At 42.3% G+C, this 22,119-nt stretch overlaps 1 protein-coding gene across 1 annotated transcript in view; it reads right to left on the reverse strand.

Annotated features, from left to right (window-relative positions):
• The window catches only part of LOC140144811 (uncharacterized), a 32,502-nt gene extending 15,017 nt beyond the window's left edge, over positions 1–17,485 (reverse strand). The window contains exon 1 of the mRNA XM_072166617.1: positions 17,447–17,485. The gene's annotated coding sequence lies outside the window, so the exon portion shown is untranslated. The remainder of the gene's footprint in view (positions 1–17,446) is intronic.
• Between the last annotated feature and the right edge of the window lie 4,634 nt (positions 17,486–22,119).

A 22,119-nucleotide genomic window follows, 5' to 3' on the forward strand; every position in this document is an offset into this window, starting at 1 on the left:
TCGCTGTCCCGTGAGAGACTGCGGCCCAACCCCTGAATAATCGCCAGCCAGTCCCTGTGGACAGCCAGCAGCTATTCTAGGGCCCAGGGTATCACTCGGCGGTCCCGCCATGGAACGCTGCCGTGTGACAACCCCAGTTGGTTCTGCTAAGACTACACCCACAGCGTTAGCAGCGTATCGTCTCTGCTGAACCCATGCATGCTAGGGTTCAACCCAGGCAAGCCCGGGTACCCTTGCATGCTGCCCGTCGCTGGCTACTACTGTGGCTGTTTGAGCCTGTAGATATGCCTGCAACAGACGGGTGTCCTCCTGCTAAAAACCCGTGAGGATTTTAAGCTAGAGGACTGGTATCCTCCTGCTACAAACCCGCTAGGGTTTTTAAGCTGGTGGTTACCGCTCTGCTGCCTGCTACTTTGCTCCGACGTATAGTCAGTGCTTTCGCTGGCTGCTGAGCCTTTGGGCGCTTAGCAGTCCCGAAGGAACCGCCTGCTTGTCCGGGGACCGGAGCCCCTTAAGCAGACCTGCCATGACCCATAGGGGCTGTCACAGCAGAATCTACCGTATCGACTGGTATCCTCCTGCTGCAAAACCCGCTAGGGTTTTCGCTGGTGATTACCGCTCTGCTGCCTGCTACTTTGCTCCGACGTATAGTCAGTGCTTTCGCTGGCTGCTGAGCCTTTGGACGCGCTTAGCAGTCCCGAAGGAACCGCCTGCTTGTCCGGGGACCGGAGCCCCTTAAGCAGACCTGCCATGACCCATAGGGGCTGTCACAGCAGAATCCACCGTGTCGACCTTACCAGTGCCCTTGGTAGATTTCTTCTTCGTCTTATGGCGATGGCGACGGAGCCTATCCAAATCGTCAAGCTGGAACTCGGAGAGTCCTAAGCAAAAGAAAGACATCTAGAAGATCGTGAGCACTCCCTGTGGGTGAAACAGAGCGGTGTGGGTCCCGCTCCGTCACCAGGGAAGGGCAAGCCCGACAGGGCCGAGGCGACGAGGAGAAAAGGGAGGGGGGGCACTACCCCCCAACACGCCGACTCAAGCCCAGTAAGCAAACCTGAGCACGGAGGCTGGTCGCTAACGTTAGTGGTAAAGTAAGGACTGGCTAACTTTATTACTAAAATGTCAGACGGGTCCCTACCAATCCCCACCGTATGAATATCTGATTAACTCGTCTTTATTGGACGGTAATGAAGACATAACGATAGAGTAATCACCCTAACCTAGCAACAATAACCTACCGTACATGAAATACAATGTGTATGTACAAACATCTATTGTAACTTACAGGCTGCAATGGTTGTTTTACGTGGGAAACAAAATGAATGGCGTCAACGAGCGGCCATTTTGAATTGCTCGTGTGTCCCGTATACAAACGGAGGCACGATATGAAGAGCTGAGTTGCAAAAGGGCTTACATCCACTTTTTCTGGTTCTGAGAAAAACACAAAAAACTGTTTTGAATTTTTTTTTTAATGTAATAAATTTATTATGGGTATGGTAAGATAAAGCATGTAAATACTAATATAAAAACACGCTTTGGCAAATCAGTGATATGTTTTTGTAATTAATTTGGGTAATTAAAAATTTCAGAAATGTGGATGTAAGCCTTTTTGCTACACAAATCGATGGAAATCATGGATGTAAGCCTTTTTGTAACACAAGTCACCCAAAAATTACATAATAAAGCAATTTATTGACTCAAGTTGGTTTTATTTTTTCAAACACATGACATAATTAATACATAAAGTACATCAAAACATAATTTTGTTTCTTAATCTCATCCTTGGTCAAAAATAGGGGGGGGGGGGGGCACTTTTTTTTGGATTATTACAATGTAGGCCTATAATATTTGAGGTAATACGAGCATGTTTTACACAATTTTGAGTAACTGGTGTTAGTAATAGTTACAACTAGTCCCTAGACAATATAACCAAACTATTTTGTCAAACTCTTCCCACTCTGGATTGGGGGGGTTAGGGGTGGGGAGGGGGCTGCCATAGTTTGATGATTTAAGTTGATGGAACCAATATGACATGCATGTACTTGACCTGTTATAACCAGGCATACAAGTAGGCCTATGCTTGAAGGAATCACCGTTTGACTATGATAGAAGGAATCAAAAGCCCCCTCGCCCCCCCCCAATTATTTTGAGGGCGGGGGGGGGGGCAGAGTAATAATAATAATTATTATTACTGATAATAATTATTAATAATTAAATAAAAAAAATAATAGTAATAGCCATGACATTTCATAAACGCACATATCCATCAAAAACCAAATGCCGATTAAGGTTAGTCACATTGGCATTCTACACTTTTGTATAAATTAATAACAATTATTTTAAATCATTGATATTATTTTTCAAGCTTGAACAAGAATCCATTCTAATCTTAATGGGATACCTGGATGAAAATTAGAACTATAGGTCCTTAAACTTGATCACCTACATCCTTGATGAACATGAAGTGGGTAGCATAGCAACAAGCTAAAGGACATTGAAACACAGCATTGTTATACTTCCACCTTTAATTTACATAACAATACCAGTAATGTGTATAATGTGGTGTATGGTTGTCATACATTATTAAATTATTTAAAGTGAATCTTGTTATTACAATGTTAGTTAAAGGCATACAAAATTGTTATTTAGTTATACAAAAGTTATAAAATAAAACCTAAAGAATAGTCTTTTGATATTATAGGAAACATTAAAATTGTATTATTTTAATTTTATGGTTAAAAATAAAGTTTTAAAAGACCTACAACTTGGTTTCTTATTATTTAGTTATACAACATACAAACGTTAAAAAGTTTTAACAGATCTCCATACTTGTTTTTTGATATAATATAGAAAATATAATATTAAAATGTTGTTGCTTTATTTTTATAGGCCTACAACATGGTTTCTTATTAATATTAGTTAGGCAAACAATATAGAATAGTTATAAAGTTTAAGACCTACAAAATAGTATTTTGATATTATAGGAAACATTAAAATTGTTCTTTTAATTTTATAGGCCTACAGCTTGGTTTCTTAATATTAGTTATCATACAGAAGTCTTTTGATATTCATAGGAAACATTAAAATCTTGTTATTTTAATTTTATAGGCCTACAACTTGATTTTTTTTATTAATAGTTATACAGCAAACAAAAGTTATTAAGTTTTAAAAGACCTGCAGAATAGTTTTTTTCATATTATAGGAAACATTAAAATGTTGTTACTTTATTTTTATAGGCCTAAAACTTAGTTTCTTATTAATATTATTTAGGCATACAATATAAAATAGTTATAAAGTTTAAGACCTGCAAAATAGTTTTTTGATATTATAGGAAACATTAAAATTGTTCTTTTAATTTTATAGGCCTACAACTTGGTTTCTTATTATTAGTTATCATACAAAAGTTATAAAGTAAGACCTACAGAATAGTATTTTGATATTATAGGAAATATGACATCTTCAAACCAGTATTAATTAATACTTTTTAATTAGAAAAGTTGTAAAATCTAAGTAAACAAATACCACACACGCACAGGGCAATAGCTGGTGGTGGTGTGTGTGTGTAATGGTCCAATGGACATAAACAATCAATACAATGACCAGCTGACCAGTCATATGATATCAAACTCGATCTCTAATTGGTTAATAGGTCACTTATTCAATAGGGGGAAGTGTTCATGGATACAAGCCTTTTTGCAACTCAAGTGGATTGGATGTAAGCCCTTTTGCAAAACAACTTACATTTCAATGGGGTATTACTGTAGGATGTAAGCCTTTTTGCAACAAAAGAATGGTATCATTGGGTAGCTCTAGTTACACTGTATGCAAAACTGGTGCTATCTCAATTTTTGTCAGGGGTGGACGTAAGCCCTTTTGCATTTCAGCTCTTCATATGTAGCTAAGTTTTGGATCGTTTTTTGTCACTTTTTCGTCAGAAAATGCCGTCAAAACTATCCTCAGCCGAACAATACCGGTTTGGTTTTACCTAAGGTGTGAAACTACAACCGTATATCTCGCCTTGGTCTCGAAATTGATACCCAGTGCTATGAACAATCGATAGGCACGTCTGTGTCAGTCGGAGACCAAGGAGGATAAGGGATTTATCATATGGTGTGACGTCACCTTTTGGGTGAGTCCACCGGGGATCGGGGTTTTTGTTATTTATTCATTTATGTGGGACAAAATGACTATTGGTTTTTTCCGCATCTCGGGATCGATGCAAGAAGTATCTTAATCAACATCGGAAACGGTAAGATCGACCGGTGTACTGAGTCTTAACAGAACTACATATTTGATGAAGAAATGAAAGCAAAAGAAGCTAAATTAACAAAATGGTGCTAGTTTTACGTCCGAGGGTCAAAAATCACTTTGTCCACACGTAATTAAATGGTATGTGTCCGATTGCTAAGAGTACGGCATAGGCCTACATATGCATTAGGCATACGTGTAATTGGTAAACACGTTTGGCTTGTCTTTGAAAGGTGATGATTGTTTTACATGCATGAAAGAAATACAATCGATTTTAATCCCCATTTACTTGTCATGTACTTCAACTTCACTCCTGTCATTGACCAACAGTTAGCATAAAAATTACACACTTACAAAGGTTTTATCTGGCGCAGTTTTTGAATTTTAAATAGGCCTTCGTGCATTTTGTGACTACGTGGCTTATTTCTAAATGTTTGCAAGGTGTTAAGATAAGGCAATTCACAACATAAGAGATGATTTTTATGGCAGAGGTATACTTTTAAATTAAGAACAGAAAGCTTTTTGGTAGTGCAGCGTCAATTTGGATTTGTTTCCTGAGCGTAAGATCCCACTGAAACCTATACCATAACTCTACATACGAACAACTTTCACAACCTCAGAAGTGTGATGAATAGATGCAAAGCACGGAGCGGACGTCCAAGAACTGGTCGTTCAGCTGCAAATATTGCAGCGGTTCAAAGGGAAAAAGAACTAACCCCAGAGTCAGTTGTCGACGCAACAATTTGACGAATATACCACACACGCAATAACTTCAAACTTTCTTGTAGATAACATTTGGTAATGACAAAAAAAATCAGGTCTGAGGTTACAATTGCTGTGCACATATTTGAAGAGAATTGTGTTTATCTTTGCAGCGTGAAAGCTGCATATCATGACGAAATATCATAGCTTGACATTTAAGGCCAGAGTAATGGAAGACACATTCGTCCACGACCGAATTTGAGATTTTTTGATATTTATCAACACTTAGATGTATTCTTTCACTTGAAACTGATAAAATACAACTTGCTAATATTTATTCGTATTTTTGCTTGATTTATTTCACTCTTTTCAACTCTAAAAAGTCACATGGCTCAAGACAGCTTGGTAAATTGGCGGAAATAATGAGTCAGAAATGCTTGCGAATCTGCGAAATATTGTGATTACTGCAGCGATTCGCGTCAAGCGTGACGCCAGCACAACTCTGCGCGTATGTCCAACGCAGTCAAAGGCGCGTTCGGTATGTTGTTAACGCCAGCAAATGTAGAGAAAAAAAAACAAAAATTTACAGTCAAAATGCCACTTAGATTTTGAATTATTATGAATTTTGGCGCACTGAAAGCAGACATTATAGATTCATTGGTGCAAAAAGATGCATATTTAGACCATGCACTATACAGCTTTTACAAGTGTGAAAGTCTTACCGTTTTAAAATTTAAGGATGTTTTGTGCATAATTTTGACATTTTTTTACTAAAACGTCGATTTCTCAGAGTTCACTTTTGACAATATTACGCGATTTTGTGACAAGATAACTCGAAAAATATGCAAGCAAAGGGTAAACTTTTTGCACTATCCTTTGGAGTACATCAAAGTCTAGGGAAGGTTTTTTCATTTTTTCAAAATATTTGTTTTAAACAAAAATATACACACAAAATAGTCCCAAACAAAAATGTTTGGTAGACTCATAACCGGTGCGATCTTACCTTTCCGATGTTGATTAAGATACTTCTTGCATCGATCCCGAGATCGGAAAAAACCAATAGTCATTTTGTCCCACATAAATGAATAAATAACAAAAAACCCCCGATCCCCCGAGTGGACTCACCCATTCGGTGACGTCACACACGATAATCACCCCTTATCCGACTTGGGCAGCCCCTACTCGCCAAACTTGTAGGGGCGGCCGGGTCGGGATAATCAACATCGGAAAGGTAAGATCGCACGGTTATGAGTCTACCAAACATTTTTGTTTGGGACTAGACTCAGTACACCGGTCGATCTTACCGCTTCGATGTTGATTAAGATACTTCTTGCATCAACATCTGAAAGATCGATCTAGCAAGTAACCGACGGATGGAGGTACAAGATTGGCCAGCATCTGATAAGGATCGGAGAGTGGGTAGCATGGTAATCGCGAGGTCAAACTATTTCCCCCCCTCACGGCCGGAAACAGAAAGACTACGTGAACAGACAAAAACCCTGAACTGAAAGTTCAGTGGTTAAGAATAGAAACACTGGTTCTTACCATGTTGGAATTCTGATTGTCCATAAAACACCTGATACCCAACCACCATATTATCTCCGCAGAATAGCCCTGGAGAACTTATCGCCTGGTCGTTGGTTTACGTTTTGTAGTAAACCGTGGAAAAGACGACGGGTTCTTCCAAGACACAGCCTGACAAATCTCTTCTATGGGGACCCCCTATGGTAGGCCCACGAAGATGAGATAGATCTGGTTGAGTGGGCCTTGGGGCGGCGTCTTTTGCCGCCCCGAGTCCACCAACACCTGGACCAGCCACCGTGCAGAGTCTGTTTAGCGGCTGGACCGTGCGGTTCTGCGTGAGTGATAAATAAGCGGTCATGAGCCCCTCTTAAGGTTTGTGTTCGGCCAAGGTAGTGCTGTAGCGCCCTCACCGGGCACCACAACCTGTCTTCGGCTATTGACGAACCCTGCCCAATATTGGGGAGGAAGAGGGCGAGTGTCGGAATGTACTTCGCTCATTTTTGCAAGGAAATCCGGGCGAAGAAACAGCGTCGCTCCGTTGTTAGTAAATCACGGAGGCTGACTTGAGACTGCGTGCAACTCTGAGCAGCGCCGTCCCGAAGCCAACGCCAGAAGAAAGGCCGCCTTAAGAGTGACGTCTTTAAGGGTCGCTGTTGACAGGGGCTCAAAAGGGGGCCCCTTAATATACTCCAAGACTGTGTTGAGGTCCCATGGAGGGACCACCTTCCTTTCCGGCGGGCGCTCGTTGAACATACCGTCGAGAAGAAGACTTAGGGACCCATCTGAATTGATAGTCGACCCGTCTTCAAATCCCGATGAATCGAGAGAATGGCTGACTTATAGTTGGCTATCGTTGCCTGCTGAAGTCCTGACCTGAACTTTTCTGTCAGAAAATCTGCCACTAGAGGCACAGGGGCTCTAGTGGGAGATGTATTTCTCTCATCGCACCATGCGTAGTAGGGAATAGCGCTGACTATACGTGCGGAGGGTAGACTCGCGTCTACCCCGGCGATGAGAGAAGCAGCTTCTGATGAAAAGCCTCCCTCCGCCGCCGTTCCTGATAAGGGCCATGCAGCTAACTGCAGGTGCTCTAGTGGTAGACTTGGTACCTCTCCTCCGGGCATCCGGAGTAGATTTGGTAACTCGGGGAGTACTCGCGGCTGAGCCGCTAGTAGATCCACCATCGGTCGAAACCACAGGTGTTTCGGCCAGAACGGTGCTATCAGAATGACGTTGCAATCCTCCCTCCCGATCTTGGTCACCACCCTTGCGAGCAGTGAGATCGGGGAAAGCGTAAGCAGTCATTCCTCCCCAGTCTACGGACAGAGCGTCCACGGCGAATGCCTGTGGGTCTGCGACCCTTGAGCAATACACCGGCAGCTGATGATTTCGATGAGATGCGAACAAATCTATCGAGGGGTGGTACATCACCTCGAAGATCGTCTGGGCGACCTGCGGAGCAAGGGACCATTCTGTAGGTCCCGACACCTTTCCTCGTGACAGATCGTCCGCGAGGATGTTGGTGACTCCGCTATGTGCATCGCTCTCAGCGTAATCTGCCTGGCCTTGCACCACCCTATCAGGCGTAGTGCGTGCAGGCATAACCGTGGTGACCTGGTGCCCCCTTGTCTGTTGAGGTAGGCCACCACGGTTGTGTTGTCTGTTTGGACAACGATATGAGATCCCACGATCACCTTCTCGAAATGCTGGAGAGTTCTCTCCACTGCCCAAAGTTCGAGAAGGTTGATATGAACTCCGTCTCCGTGGCCGACCATAGGCCGAGACTGAGTCCCGTGGATGTGGCCCCCCAGCCCAGCTTTGTGCGCGTCGGTCGTCACTACGTGGCCTTACCGCTGGTGCAGAAACCTGACACCTTGAGTCAAATTGGGCTGATGGATCCACCACCAGAGTTCCTCTCGCGCGATCTCCGACATCGAACCGCGAGGGATATTGGTGACGACTGGGCCTGTAAAAGGCTAGAAGGTGTAGTTGTATAGGCCTCATGTGAAAGCGGCAGTGCAGTGCACGAGGTCTACCATACTGGCCATAAGGCCCAAAACCTTCATCCATGCCACAGCGGGTGCCCCTCTGACTCGGCCAAGAGTCGGGCACACCTCGCCATGTTCGTCACCCTCTCGGGTGAGGGCACCGCGATCCCTCCTTGAGGTTGATCTGGGCCCCTAAGAATCGTCGTGTCTGCGTCGGGACCAAATTGGATTTCTTGGCGTTGATCAGAAATCCCAGGTCCCGCACCGTCACGGACTACTAACTCCACGAGACACTGTGTCTCCAGCGGGTGCGTCCGTAAATGAACCAATCGTCCAGGTAGCAACACATGTTGACTCCCCTGCGCTTCAGGTGCGCTGCCACCGCCCTGACCAGGAGTGTAAACACTCTGGGGGAGGTGGACAAGCGAATGGCAGAGCATCGAAACTGGTAAGTTTGACCCTGTACCTTGAAGCGTAGAAACCTCTGATCTTGAGGTGCGATCGGAACATGCAGATATGCGTCCGAGAGATCTAGCGATGCCGCCCACATACCCTTGATGGGGCAGGCTAGCACCGAAGCGAGAGTCTCCATTCTGAACCTCTTGGGCCTGATGAACTCGTTCAGCGGCTTGAGGTTCAGAATGGGCCTCCAGTCGCCGGTCTTCTTTGGAGCCAGAAAAAACGTGCTCCAAAACCCCTTGGTGAAAGGGGGGTAGACCGGGACAATCGCTTGCTTCGTGAGAAGCTGAGTGACCTCTGACAGTAGTGCCCGACGCTGGGGGCCGTCTGGCGGCACTACCGTGGACCTCTGAATCGTGCAGGCGCCACGAGGGTGGCTGGTAAATTCCAGCCTGTAACCCCCACTGACCACTGACAATACCCAGGCGCCCGGTGAGATGGCATGGCATGCCATCTCTGGGCGTAATGCAATCAGCGGCCGCCCACAGGGGGAATCCCCGGTGGGAAGTCCAAGGCCTGCCGGCATGGACTGTCGACCGCCGTGCCCTCAGGACCGATCTGGTTTGCCACCCTTAGAAGAACGGCTCTTCTTAGGGGGCTTGCCATCTGTCCAGCACTACTCTTGCGCTTCCCAGTTTTTTGGGAGGTGCTGGAGTAACCTCGGGCTCGGTGTAGTCTGTGGTGCGCGTCCTGCTGAAGCCGGAGCTGGCGCTGAAGAACGCTTAGAAGACTTCTTCTTCTTGTGCTTCTTCTTCGCCTTACTGCCCTTCCCTTGGTCAGGGCAGCCTCCGACTTCTTCAGAGTGCTCTCATTGGTGGCCTTCTTTGCCCGGTCCTCAACCGTAGCGCAAAAGGCCTGTCCAAAGAGTAGCCCCTGTCCCACCGAGTCTGACTTCTTCATTGCATCAGCAAAGTCGGAGCCGTAAGTTGACTGGAGGGACAGACAGGCATTCTCCGGCGGCGAGATGACATCCTATGGGCTAGGCCCATAGAACTCTCGTTGAGGTTAGCTGTTAGCACCGCTAACAGATTAACCTCATGGAAGAGTTCGGCGTTGCCCGTGGTCGTTCGCTACCTTCCTACCGAGGTGCTCGGCAAGCGTGGTAGCGGCGCTAGAGACTCTGATAAGCGGCGTGCTCGCTTATCGATGAGCTTTAGCTCCTCCTCCCACTGGGGGAGAACGACCCGTGCGCCTTGGCCGCTAGCGGCAGGCGCTTGCAACGCGTCTGGATCCATGTCAGGGACCCTGAGGTAGGTTTCGTAGTCCTCCTGCGAAACACGCAGTGGAAGCGTGCAAGCACGCCGGGCGTCAAGCTCCAGCGAGCCTGACAGCCCTCTGAAACCTACCCTTGAGGTCCGCCGGGAATGCAAGTGCAGGCGACCCTTGTGTGGACGCGCTAGCTGGGCATCCTACTGAAGAGATGCCCTGGTCCTCCTGAACGGACGCCGCCTGAGAGAAAGCCAGGCCCAAACCTTGGGCCACACGGCTCATCACCTCAGCGGTGTCCGCAGGCAGACCATTGCTAGCGAGTTCCTCACGGGGAAGCGGGGGAAGGATACCTGAAGCTAGCTGCACAGTCTCATCAGACTGTGAGTCGCTACTGGTTTCATCTTCCGACTCCATCCTCGCCTTCAGACTCTGACTCACTCTCTGATGAGGAAGAGATCTGACAACGGGCATCTGAAGGTGGACAGGGAGGCGGCGCCACCGTGTGGCTAGCCAACTGAACACCAGCAGAAGAGGGAGTACTCCCGCTAGACCCGAGATGCTAGCTATAGCACCCGGGATCCGCACGCTCTCGCTGCTGTCGCCCTAGCCATAGCAGTGTGCGGCCTACCCTGAGCTGTATCAGGGTTAGCCACGCGCCGCCCGGGTTGGGTAACAACTGGTGGTACTGCTTGCCCAACGCTCGGCGGCACTTGCCACGGTGGAAGACCGTGGAAGAAACCACCCTGCGGCGGATACCACGGGCATACCCTGTTGGTAGCTGACCCTGAAAGGATCCGCCACCAGGAAACCCCATGGAACGGCAGTACCAGTACCGCCTCCCCCTGTTGCCACAGAGACTGTGGTAACCAGGGCGAGTACTGCGGTACCTGCGTGGTTGTAGCGTAGGTGCCCGGTAGGGCTCCGGCTGCGTACCACTGTACCCATGCCTCACAGCGTTCCCGCTAGAGGATCAAGCCGTGTGTAGGGGTACGCCGCTATACTGGCTGTCCCTTGGCTAAGAGGAGCTTGCCTAGTATCACGGGTAGCTGAGCGTGTATACCCTCGATCAGTCACCTCGCTACCTGAATAGGCAGTATCAATCAATGGAGCCATGCTCCGCTGAATAGATAGTGATCGATCATAAGAGGGTAATTGACCCATTGACTGTAATGGATCACCCACGCTCTGCTGGCTCTCGAGGACATAAGTGGGTTGTTGATCAGCCAGGCTGTTCAAACTACCTACCCTAACCTCTTGAGCCTCGCCCAAGGTCGCTGTGTGTGGCGGACCACTCACGGCAGCTATGGGCGCGTGCATAGTGGCTACCACTGAAGCCACGCCGTAGCTCGTCGCGGTAGCTGCCACTGTTTGCACTTGGGTCGCTGTCCCGTGAGAGACTGCGAGCCCAACCCCGGTATAGCCGCTAGCCAGTCCCGGAGGACAGCCGGCAGCCATTCCAAGGCCCAGGGAATCACTCGGCGGTCCCACCATGGAACGCTGCCGTGTGACAACCCCAGTTGGTTCTGCTAAGACTACACCTGAAGCGCTAGCCCCGGTATCGTCTCTGCTAAACCCATGCCCGTTTTCATTCGACCCTAGCGGGGAACGAAAGGCGTGCTGCGTGCGTGGATCAACCCAGGCAAGCCGGGTTCCACTGGCACGCTCGTGCTACAGACCGGCCGAGGCAAGTCCGCTGCACGCTGTATGCTAGGATTCAACCCAGGCAAGCCGGGTACCCTTGGCATACTGTCCGTCGCCGGCTACTTCATGGGTGCTAGACCCGCTCGTTCGCCAGCAATAGACGGGTGTCCACCTGCAAGAAGCTCGCTAGAGATCTCACTGGTAGACTGGTACTCGCCTGTTAGGGCAAGTACCGCCCTGCTGCCTGCTACTAGCTTAGACGTAAAGTCAGTGCTTTCGCTGGCTGCTAGGCCTTCGGGCTCGCTAGCAGTCCCGGAGGGTCCGCCTGCTTGCCGGGACCGGAGCCCCAGAGGTTACCTTAGCGTGGCCCTTGCCGGCCTCGCTAGTACCTACCATATCAATCTTACCTGTAGGCTTCTGTTTCTTAGTCTTCGTCTTCTGTCTGTGTCGAAGCCCTAGACGTGCGCTACTTTCTAAATCCTCGAAGTGGATGTCCGATAAGCCTATGCAAAAGGAAGCACACACTTATTTGATTTAGAGCAATCCCTGTGGGAGTAGCAGAGTGGATGCGGGTCCCACTCTGGCACAAGGAAGGGCATGATTGACAAGGCCTAGACATTGTAGTAATCGGGAGCGTACAGCACTACCCCCGAACACAAGCTCAAGCCCAATAAACAGACCCACACGCACAGTGGCTGACGCTGATGTAGTGGTATGATATAAAAATATATATACAAAGGGATGAAAAACTGAAAACCTTTTGGGAAGATTTGTCAGGCTGGTCCTTGAAACCCACCAACTCTTAGCAGTAACTCGTCATCAGACGCTGCATCTGAAAGATATAACGATAGAGCACACCATAAACATAGCGATAATCACTCACCATACATGTATACACAGTACTGTACAAACATCTATTGTAACTTACTAGTCTGTTATAGTTGTTTTACGTGAGAACAAAAATAAAATGGCGTCCTAAGGGCGGCCATTTTGAAAACGTGTGTCCCGTATATGAACGGAAACACACATACAAGCTAAGTTTTTGGATCGTTTTTGTCACTTTTCTAGCCGAAAAATGTCGTCAAAACTATCTCCCTAGCGACTATACTGGTTGGTTTTTACCTCAGTGTAACAAACAAACTGTATATCTCGGCCCTTTGGTTCGTAATGATACTTAGCGTTGGTAAAGAAAAATCCACACGTCTATCTCATCTAGAAACCAAGGAGGATAAGGGGTGATTATCGTGTGTGACGTCACCGAATGGGTGAGTCCACTCGGGATCGGGGTTTTTGTTATTTATTCATTTATGTGGGACAAAATGACTATTGGTTTTTCCGCATCTAGGGATCGGTGCACGAGGTATCTTAATCAACATCGGAAGCGGTAAGATCGACCGGTGTACTGAGTCTGGCTTTTTTCACATGTTTTTTCAATATTTCGAAAAAGAGACGAATTTCAAAAAATTAAAAACCTTCCCTAAGTTCATGTCTCTTCTTCATGAAAAGCTAATTTTTTTACTCGAACGGATTTTTTCTAAGTTGTCACAAAAAAATTGGGCCAAAAAGTGAATTTTTGTGATTTTTTCAAAAACTTGAGATTTTTGAACAAATCTGACGTCACCATGGGATTCCTTAGATAGAAATCTTTCTTTATTGAGGGTAAAACAGCTTCAGTGACAAGCACTGCTTTCCAAGCAGGCCCTCATACAAAGTACATTATAATATATACAGACATAATTAAAATTTACACAAGGTATCAAGTTACTAGAAATACAACAAAAAAGTTATGTGATAATAATGAAATTGAATGAAAATTACAATACACTCAAGGATAAACTTTCAAACAGGAGCTTGGTAAACTTTTGATTTGAATTGGCCTATTGAAATATTCTCCAACTCTGCGCTAACTACCGGAGATAAATTATTCCATGCATAGGCTGCTCTCACATGAAATGTACGTAGCCCTGAATTTGATTTAAATTTTGGCACAATCAATGTATTTGTACTATGATTTCTAGTTTGGTGGGTATGGATATCATGTACAAAGTTAAATTGAGAAGATAAGTATGATGGACTTAAGTTCCTTAAACAATAAAAAATGAGCAATAATAATTGATTATGCCATCTATTATCTAGTTTAAGCCACTGAAGTGTTTCCATCAATTCATTTATTGGCGTTCTAATATCTGCAGAAAGTATTGATCTGGCCAAATTATTATGAAGAACCTGTAATTTGTTATGAAATTCAATTGAAAAATTTGACCAAACTGTGCTTCCATAGTCAAGGTGAGGAAGAACAAGGGCATTTGATAACATTACAGTGGTATGGAATGGAAGAAAGTGTTTTACACGCCTTATAATACCAGTTCTTTTTGAAACATTCTTACACATATAATCAACATGAGCTGACCAGGACAAGTTACAGTCAAATTTTACACCTAGATACTTAAATTCATCAACTCTTTCAATAATGTTACTATTATAGATCAGTTGAATTTCACTGAACCTTTCAAGCTTATGTTTTGTGCCAAATATCATAAATTTAGTTTTGACTCATTTCCTTTCCAAAAATGTATAGTTTTATATACTTTGAACATACAATTCAGAAATAATGAAGCTCGAAAAGGTCCATGTTCTCTCCCATTACTCTGCCCTTAAATTGTTCATGTTTGATTTAATTTGATTGTGTTATATAAAATTGCTGAACAAATTTGTGCGTATACTGAGTGGTTCTCATTCTTTATCGAACTCGCCAAGTGCTGCAAGAGATGTGACACGACAGTAAGCCTTCGCGTGGACAAAGTTAATTTTGACTCTTTGATTTACAACTAGTGTCACATTTTTAATTTAATACATTTTTGGATAGTTTTTTCACCAAAACTAAAAGAAGATGTTCTTTACGAATATGTGAAAACAATTTGCAGCAGACTTCAATTTTGAGATATGAATTGGGTAAAGTTGTTTTTGGCCCACACTGTATAATCACACCATCAGCTATGGGAGAAAATTTGGGGTATTTGGTTCAATGGTCCCAGGACACTGCCTTGTCTTGTGGTACACCTGAAAATATGTTGGCTTGAGTGGCTGAGCTCCTGACTATCAACCAGGAGTCGGGACTTGCTTCTGTAGCGATACTGTACTGTCCAATGCTTTAGGTGAAACCTGACAGACCAGACCAGAAATTTGATGTGTAGTACTGTAACAGTGTGGTGGCTGAGAACAGGGGTAGCATTAAGGCCCGAAAGTCGGGGGTTGTTTTCCCGTGTTTTTCATTCCCGAGCTTGCAGAAAATCCAAATACATGGGTGAAAATTAAATCTCGGGGTGAAAAATATTTTGCAGTGTAGTCAGGGGTCCAAAAGTAGAGGGTCAGAGTTCACCCCCAAGCTTGCACATATTCCCAATATAGAGGGTGAAAAATTAATATTTTTTTAATTTAGGGGGTCATTCACCCCCGATCGGGGGTTTCGGGGGTTAATATGGCCGGCATGCCTGGCTATATGGCTCTCGACCATGCGAATAAGTCTAAGACAGGCTTCCCGTTAGTGTGCGTCATTGCGCCCAACCGCGGATTTTACAAATTTGGACGCAAGTTCACATGGCTAATCAAGTATTTTGCGTCCATGTGGACGCAGACAAAACTTCGAAATTTAATCATTAATTGATGATAAAAATAAGAAATTATTGTTTTATTTTTACGATAATAAAAGCCCCAAAATTTTGACCAACCTGCTAAGAATTGAAGTAAATTCTGCAATATTTGTAAATGCAACGTCAGGAAATCGTGCACTTTTTGCATGCTTTCCGTCGCGATCGCTGTTTGATGAGGAAAGTCCCAATTGATGCAATTGTTTGTTTACAAAGCATGCTGAACTGACGACGTGCAGTTAATGTTTATTTAGTTATTTATCACAACCTGACAATATTCAGTTTTTAATATTTTAAGTTTATTTTTTCATAAATAATCTACGTTTCCTTTATTAGTATTATTGTTACGATGAATAAAAGCAATTTTAAAGACAAAATCTAAATGATAACCTTTTTTTTTTTTTTTTTTGGCAGCGCGTGTTTTAGCTTTTATAGCATCATCAACAACACGTGGATCGCAGTAAAAGTAAAACCCGGAAGTAAAAGTACGAAAATTTGCTAAAGATTGACAGACTTTGCGCATGTTTTTGCAGCTGTTTCTGACCATGTTTCGGACAAAAACTGATGCAGAAATGAGAAAAATTATCATTGCGACTGGAGGTGGAATATCACGGCGAAAATTTTATTTTAACAATCAACATTTGATGAGGTAGACCCGGGGTACGTGTGTTAGCAATAAGGGGTTGCCGTTGCGTTTCCCGGTATGATTTATCGTGAATTTCAGATGGACGCACACAAATCTGTCTGGACGCAAGTTTTTTCAATCTTGTCAGCAAACTTGCGTCACACATGACGCACATTTTAAAACCCTTAACGGGAACCCTGGTCTAAGATCATGCGGGCTGTTACATAGCGCGTATGACTCAAGTAAACTACAATACAAATTCAATTGACTGATAGTACTTTACAAACAAATGGTCATAGAATTGGAATTTATGCCAAATCAAAGGCAAAGACAACTCAGAGTGACATTATTTAAATTAAACTTAGTATTCTCTTGGTCGGGCTGACGTCACAAAGGGTAGGTAACCTAGGCAAACCTTAGTTAACACATTTACTAGTCAGCGAATTCGCCGAGACCGGGGCCCCAACACAATGCATATAAATTTGAATTTTTTTCGATAATAGGTGGGTGAAGGAAACCTACATAAATATGTTTTCTATACTTCACTTGACCCAAATATATGATTTTTTATGGTGATAATCAAATCGCACATGGAATTTTAGAGGATTTTGATAGCAGTTCCATTAAAAAAAGCTGCCATCGCCATGAGACTAAGATCTAGAAACACCCCGAAATGCCGTTTTGGGGAATTTTGCTAACTGAATCTTTTGATGAAAGTCAAACTTTGACAAGATGTAACTTTGCTACGGAAAGTGCTATGAAAAAAAAGGTTTTCAGTTTTGGCTTAGTTTACTCAAGGCCCAAGGGCTTTAATTTGATATATAAAACTATGCAATTTGATGGCAAATTTGAATTCACCTAGGATACCTACAAAGGGGAAATAGCCTTGTAAAACCAGTGTGCGCATGTGCAGCGCATGTGCAGTTCCCCTTCTCGAGCTGGTTGCTATGCTGCGCTTGTGCAAAGGGACAAAGGGACAATGATCCCGGATGTCCGACCGAGTGAATGCAAATTGCACGTCATCATGTGGACAGATGTCAAACATGACAGACATTGAAATATTTTGACAATCACAAGACAATGTCATTTGATACAAAATTAGTAATTACAATGATATTTGAAATCATATATTATGTCACGGGGATGTTGACAGTGAAATTTAGACTTGAACTGATTTGTCATGCTTCAATTTCTTGTGCAATCAATTTGCAAACATGCATGTATCATTTGTATAAATCAAGCAAGGTTAAACAGCATGACAGCGACATGTGACAGCGTACAAACAAAAAGTTCACATTGACAATTGGTAACTTTAAATTAAAACCGTTTGTGTGTTTGTTTCAACTAGCATTACAGCACAATTTCATTATTTTTCCAGTAATTTATTCATTCCTACTCACCACCTGCACTGCCTGGCTTTCGACCTGTTTTGTAACTCGTTCACAAATTTTATAAACAATGAATGAAGAACACACTGCCGTAGTGTTTCTATAACTTGTAATCATATTGATTAAGATTTTACCAAAACATATGAAAATGCAGGGAAAAAATCATTGTTTTAATTGAGCTATTTGCATGCATGTATTTTTAAACATTTCACTTTGTGAGGCTTTCGATTTTGACAGCAAAAAGCCTATTTGAAGTAGGAATTTGGGCATTTTCCCATTTAAAAACCCTTGCGAAATGGCTCTTCCAATTTTGAAATTTACTCCCTCTGCACACATGTTACAGAGTGAAGTTGAAGAAACTTTCCTATAAAAAGAATTTTAGGTACCGGTAGTAGCCGGCGCCCAACTCTAAACAAAATTTAAAAAAAATTAAAATAAAAAAAAAGATTTAGATTAGAATTAGATTAATAAACACAAAGGAACCTCAATGATGTAATTTGACTTTTTTTTAATATAAATTCAATATTATATACGATTTCGGTCAAAGTTTAAGGCTAGTTTAATTTGGTTAATTTCCCAAATAATAAAATATTCATATTCGTAACAACTTTCAGGAAAGTTTTTTGGTAATTTTAAGCCAAACTATTAAAGGAAGTGTTCAGAAATACTTTGGTGGGGGGGCTGGTAAAAAGGGAGGGGCCAAAAAAGTTTTGGACCTTAAAATTCAGACCCTCTATATCACTTTTAACATGGGCAAGTTTTGGTTTTCAGTGCTTTTGTTCTACAAAATGATGGCATTTAGTGTACACATGTCTATTAATTAAAATAACATTAAAGATGATCAGCAACATGCAACATCGGGGTTGGTCTAAAAAATACTGGCACTTTTATCATAGAATATTATATCTCTACAAAGTAGGCTACAAACATGATTATGAATCAAGGCTGATCCAAATACAATCAAGAAAATATTGCAAATAAATTGGATTTCTTTGCACGTAAACTTCACTTCAGTTTACTATTTCTCATTGCAATTATTTTGTACACATAGGCCCATGGTTAGATTTACCATGGCATAGGGCAGCCTGGGTGGGCACAGGCCCAGGTGCCATATTCTTAGGGGGTCAAAACTGATGCCTGTGTACATTTGTGTGATTTTGACAATATGGCCAAAAAAAATTACGCGGGTCACGCGCATTTGTACTATCCCCCCCGGGGTACTATCATAATAGCCACGGATTCAAATTATGCTGTTGTGCCTATGAACCTCCAAATAAATCCTCTCTTATATTTCACTTACCCCTGTAAAATCAGATAAACACCCTGATTTGGGACAAATCTAAATTAAGTATCAAATGAAAATTTCCTTGTGCTTGTATTTCATGCGGAATTGTCCCACCGGAAATGTTTCAAACATTTTCCTCCCTCACATGTGACCCAGATGCCACACCACTGGAAACAACACTATTAAGTATAATGTTTGTTATACGATAATGGGGGGGTCAAAAAGTTTAGCGGTCCATTGAGGGGGGTCAAAAAAGTTTTCGAGCGAAAAATGTGAGGAAGACCATGCAGCCCCCCCTACCAAAGTATTAATGAACACTCCCTAATGAGGTAAAATAATGAAACACTACTTACCCGCTTAGCCGCTTTTAACAACTTTCGTTTTATAAGCTTTTGTATATTTTGGTGCTTTTTTTTGTGTGCTGTGTTTTGATAGAAAACAAAATAAACATCAAACTTGAACCGTGGTGTTCTATGAGGAATTAAAGTCATAATTATGACTTTAATTGCTCTGTCGTCCTAAAAATACAATGAATTTGGCTGAGTCCAATTTATAGGCGTAAGTTGGGACATGTGTAGGCATTACAAATAGAAAGCAAAAAACTACAGGTTTAAAAACAATTGATCGAACTTAATATTTTAAAATATCGTAGGCCTACATTATACTAGCTTTAGTCAGGACTCATGAGAAGAATATTCGTCTCAGGTCAGGACAAGACATATAAGCCTACATATTTTTTGATATTGATCTGACGGTTTTTTGAATTATTGATGACCAATAATGAATGAAATGAATAAAATATGAATGATACCCCCGGTAGATTTTCTCACAATACACTAGTCCCGAGGGGTATCAAATAAAAAAAAATGACTATCACTAGGGCCAAATTGTCTGATTCCATTCCCACGAATATAGAATTTTTGATAAAAATAGAAGACTTTTTGACTTTCAAAAGTCATTTCTGGTAGGCCTAATATGCCTAATTGTCATAACATTGTGCACTTTTAGGAGAGACTTTCACCAAAACTCCCGGCGAAAACTAGTCTCGTTATGGATATCTGAGCCTGCTAGGGGTTTGTATAATTATACAAATCTGCAGCTGGCCTCGATAGGGATGTTTTTCCAGCCATGGCTTAATTCTGAATTGTCACCTAATTTGGGTGTACTTTGTCTTGGGTCCAATCTCTATCATGGAAAATTTGCTATATCTTTCTAAATATAATGAGTGTTTGTTCTAGATTTGTGTTTTAGCGTTTCATATTTGAAAGAACTAATGTTTAATTGCAACATTTCGAAACCACAAACCTAAACTGGGTGCTATGATGTACAAGATTGGGCTACGAGTATGCATTTTACCAAGTTGGAAATAGGTATTTCCTTCATGTTGCCATGCATGACTTTCTTTATTATACTCAAAAACGGATTTTATTATACTAGAAAGTTGTTTACGTGCATGTAGGCTCCTTCACAGTCGGTTTCTGTCGTGTATGTTTAAGAATGAGCTACATGCAGACTGGGTTGCCAGGGACTACAAGGACAAAGTATCGTTTTTGGGTGGGTGCGGCGTACCGCACCCACCCTGTATTCTCTGACTATTGACCTACTTTTTCACATGCCGCAGTGTTGAGAAAATATTCGTGCCGGTTATATCCCAAACACCCACAGAGGTGATAGTTTACGGCGAGTTTTGTAATTATTACTTGATTTTGATATGTAAGTAATACGATAAAGTCGTCATAGGCAGTAGGCCTAATGTGTTTGTATTAAAAGAAATAACAAAAAATAATTATATAAGTAATAGAAATACTATTTGGAAATTGCAGCAAGATTTGCAGATGTTTTTATTTGAACAGTACCAGTTCACCAGTTTTGCTAGTTTTCCTAATCTTTGGGCTAAATTAATAGCATCGTGAAGGTCATATATCATTTTATACTGACAGCTTTGGCATGTACTTAAATACAGCTTGTATGTGCATTGTGTTCAGTGTGTACATAGGCTATTTACTTTTCAAATCTTGTGACAAATAGTGCTTGCTGGATGCTTGTATAAGGTATTATAGACAAATTATTAGAGTGCATGTGCACCAGTAGAAATGGCCCAGGTTGAATAAAATAAATAAACATATGAATGAATATTTTATTCCCTGGATTATTTTTGTTGGGACAAAATAATGATATAGTTTGACGCTTTGAAATACAGTTATGTTAATCATAATAAAGTTACAAAGTTAAAAAATAATATCGAAATATTGTAAAATCAAACATTTCTCCTCATAAGTTGCAATACAACATATTGAGGAAATTGATATGACAGATTTTTAAACTCTTATATGGAAAGATACCCCAGCCCTGTTGTCTCACCAGAGAAGATGAGCAGAAGTCTTTCTATCTGATGATAAAAATACCAGTAATTGGGGGTAGGGGGTAGATAGTGGCCTTGGTTTTACACATTTTTGGTATAGCAACTGGACAGTTTATATATAGTAGTAACAATATAATCAACACATTCAGAAAATAAAAATTGTTTTGAGCCCAGGAATCCCTGGGATTGAGTAATCAGTCTTTTTGATTATAATGTGATCAGTGTAACTACCAATAAACTATACATTGCGAATAAATATCTCAAATAAAATACCATGTTTTTAATGGATTTTAACTGTAATTTACCAAACATTGGTAAATGGTAAAAATAATGGTAAAACACAGAAGAGGTAAAAGGACAGAGATATGGAGTTATGAATACAGCAAACATTCTAAAGGTTGTCTATATAGATTGTTGTATAACTCGGATGATGTGATTTCAATTGAGCAGTTTGTTACAGGTATGAATTAAAGGAGTATTTTGTGATCCTAGCATCCTCTTTTTGTGACATTTTTCAGTACATATCCACGAAAAAAGCTTATTCCAAAAATTTCAGTTGATTCCGATTTTGCGCTTGCGAGTTATGCATGATTATGTGTATTACAATGCTCCATAGACAATGTGTTGTAATTTCGTTCTGGTATACCAGAACGAAATTCAAATTTCACGATATCTTTGCAAAACGAATTAATCTGCAAGAAATATTTTGTAAATAAACATTATGTAGCCAGAGGTTTCCAGTGGTATAATCTCAACTTTGTTTGAGAAAAGTGGGGGGGATGAGGCTGTGGATCACGAAATGCCCCTTTAAATGTAGACCTATTTCGCACACATCTTTCTATTCAGCTTTCAAAATGAAAATTTTGAGTATTCCCTAGTATGTCATTGGTGGTCTATTTACCAATGAATGCCAATATTTCACACCCTGTTAGTTGTGCCAAACATACAAATTTACTAGCATTCCAAGTACTTGCAATTCAAAGTTATGAAGTTGATCTGCATCCATGGCGTTGTCTTTTTAAAGACATTTCTTGTTAA

This window comes from Amphiura filiformis, unplaced genomic scaffold (assembly GCF_039555335.1).
Source record: "Amphiura filiformis unplaced genomic scaffold, Afil_fr2py scaffold_83, whole genome shotgun sequence".
NCBI classification, from domain to species: domain Eukaryota; kingdom Metazoa; phylum Echinodermata; class Ophiuroidea; order Amphilepidida; family Amphiuridae; genus Amphiura; species Amphiura filiformis.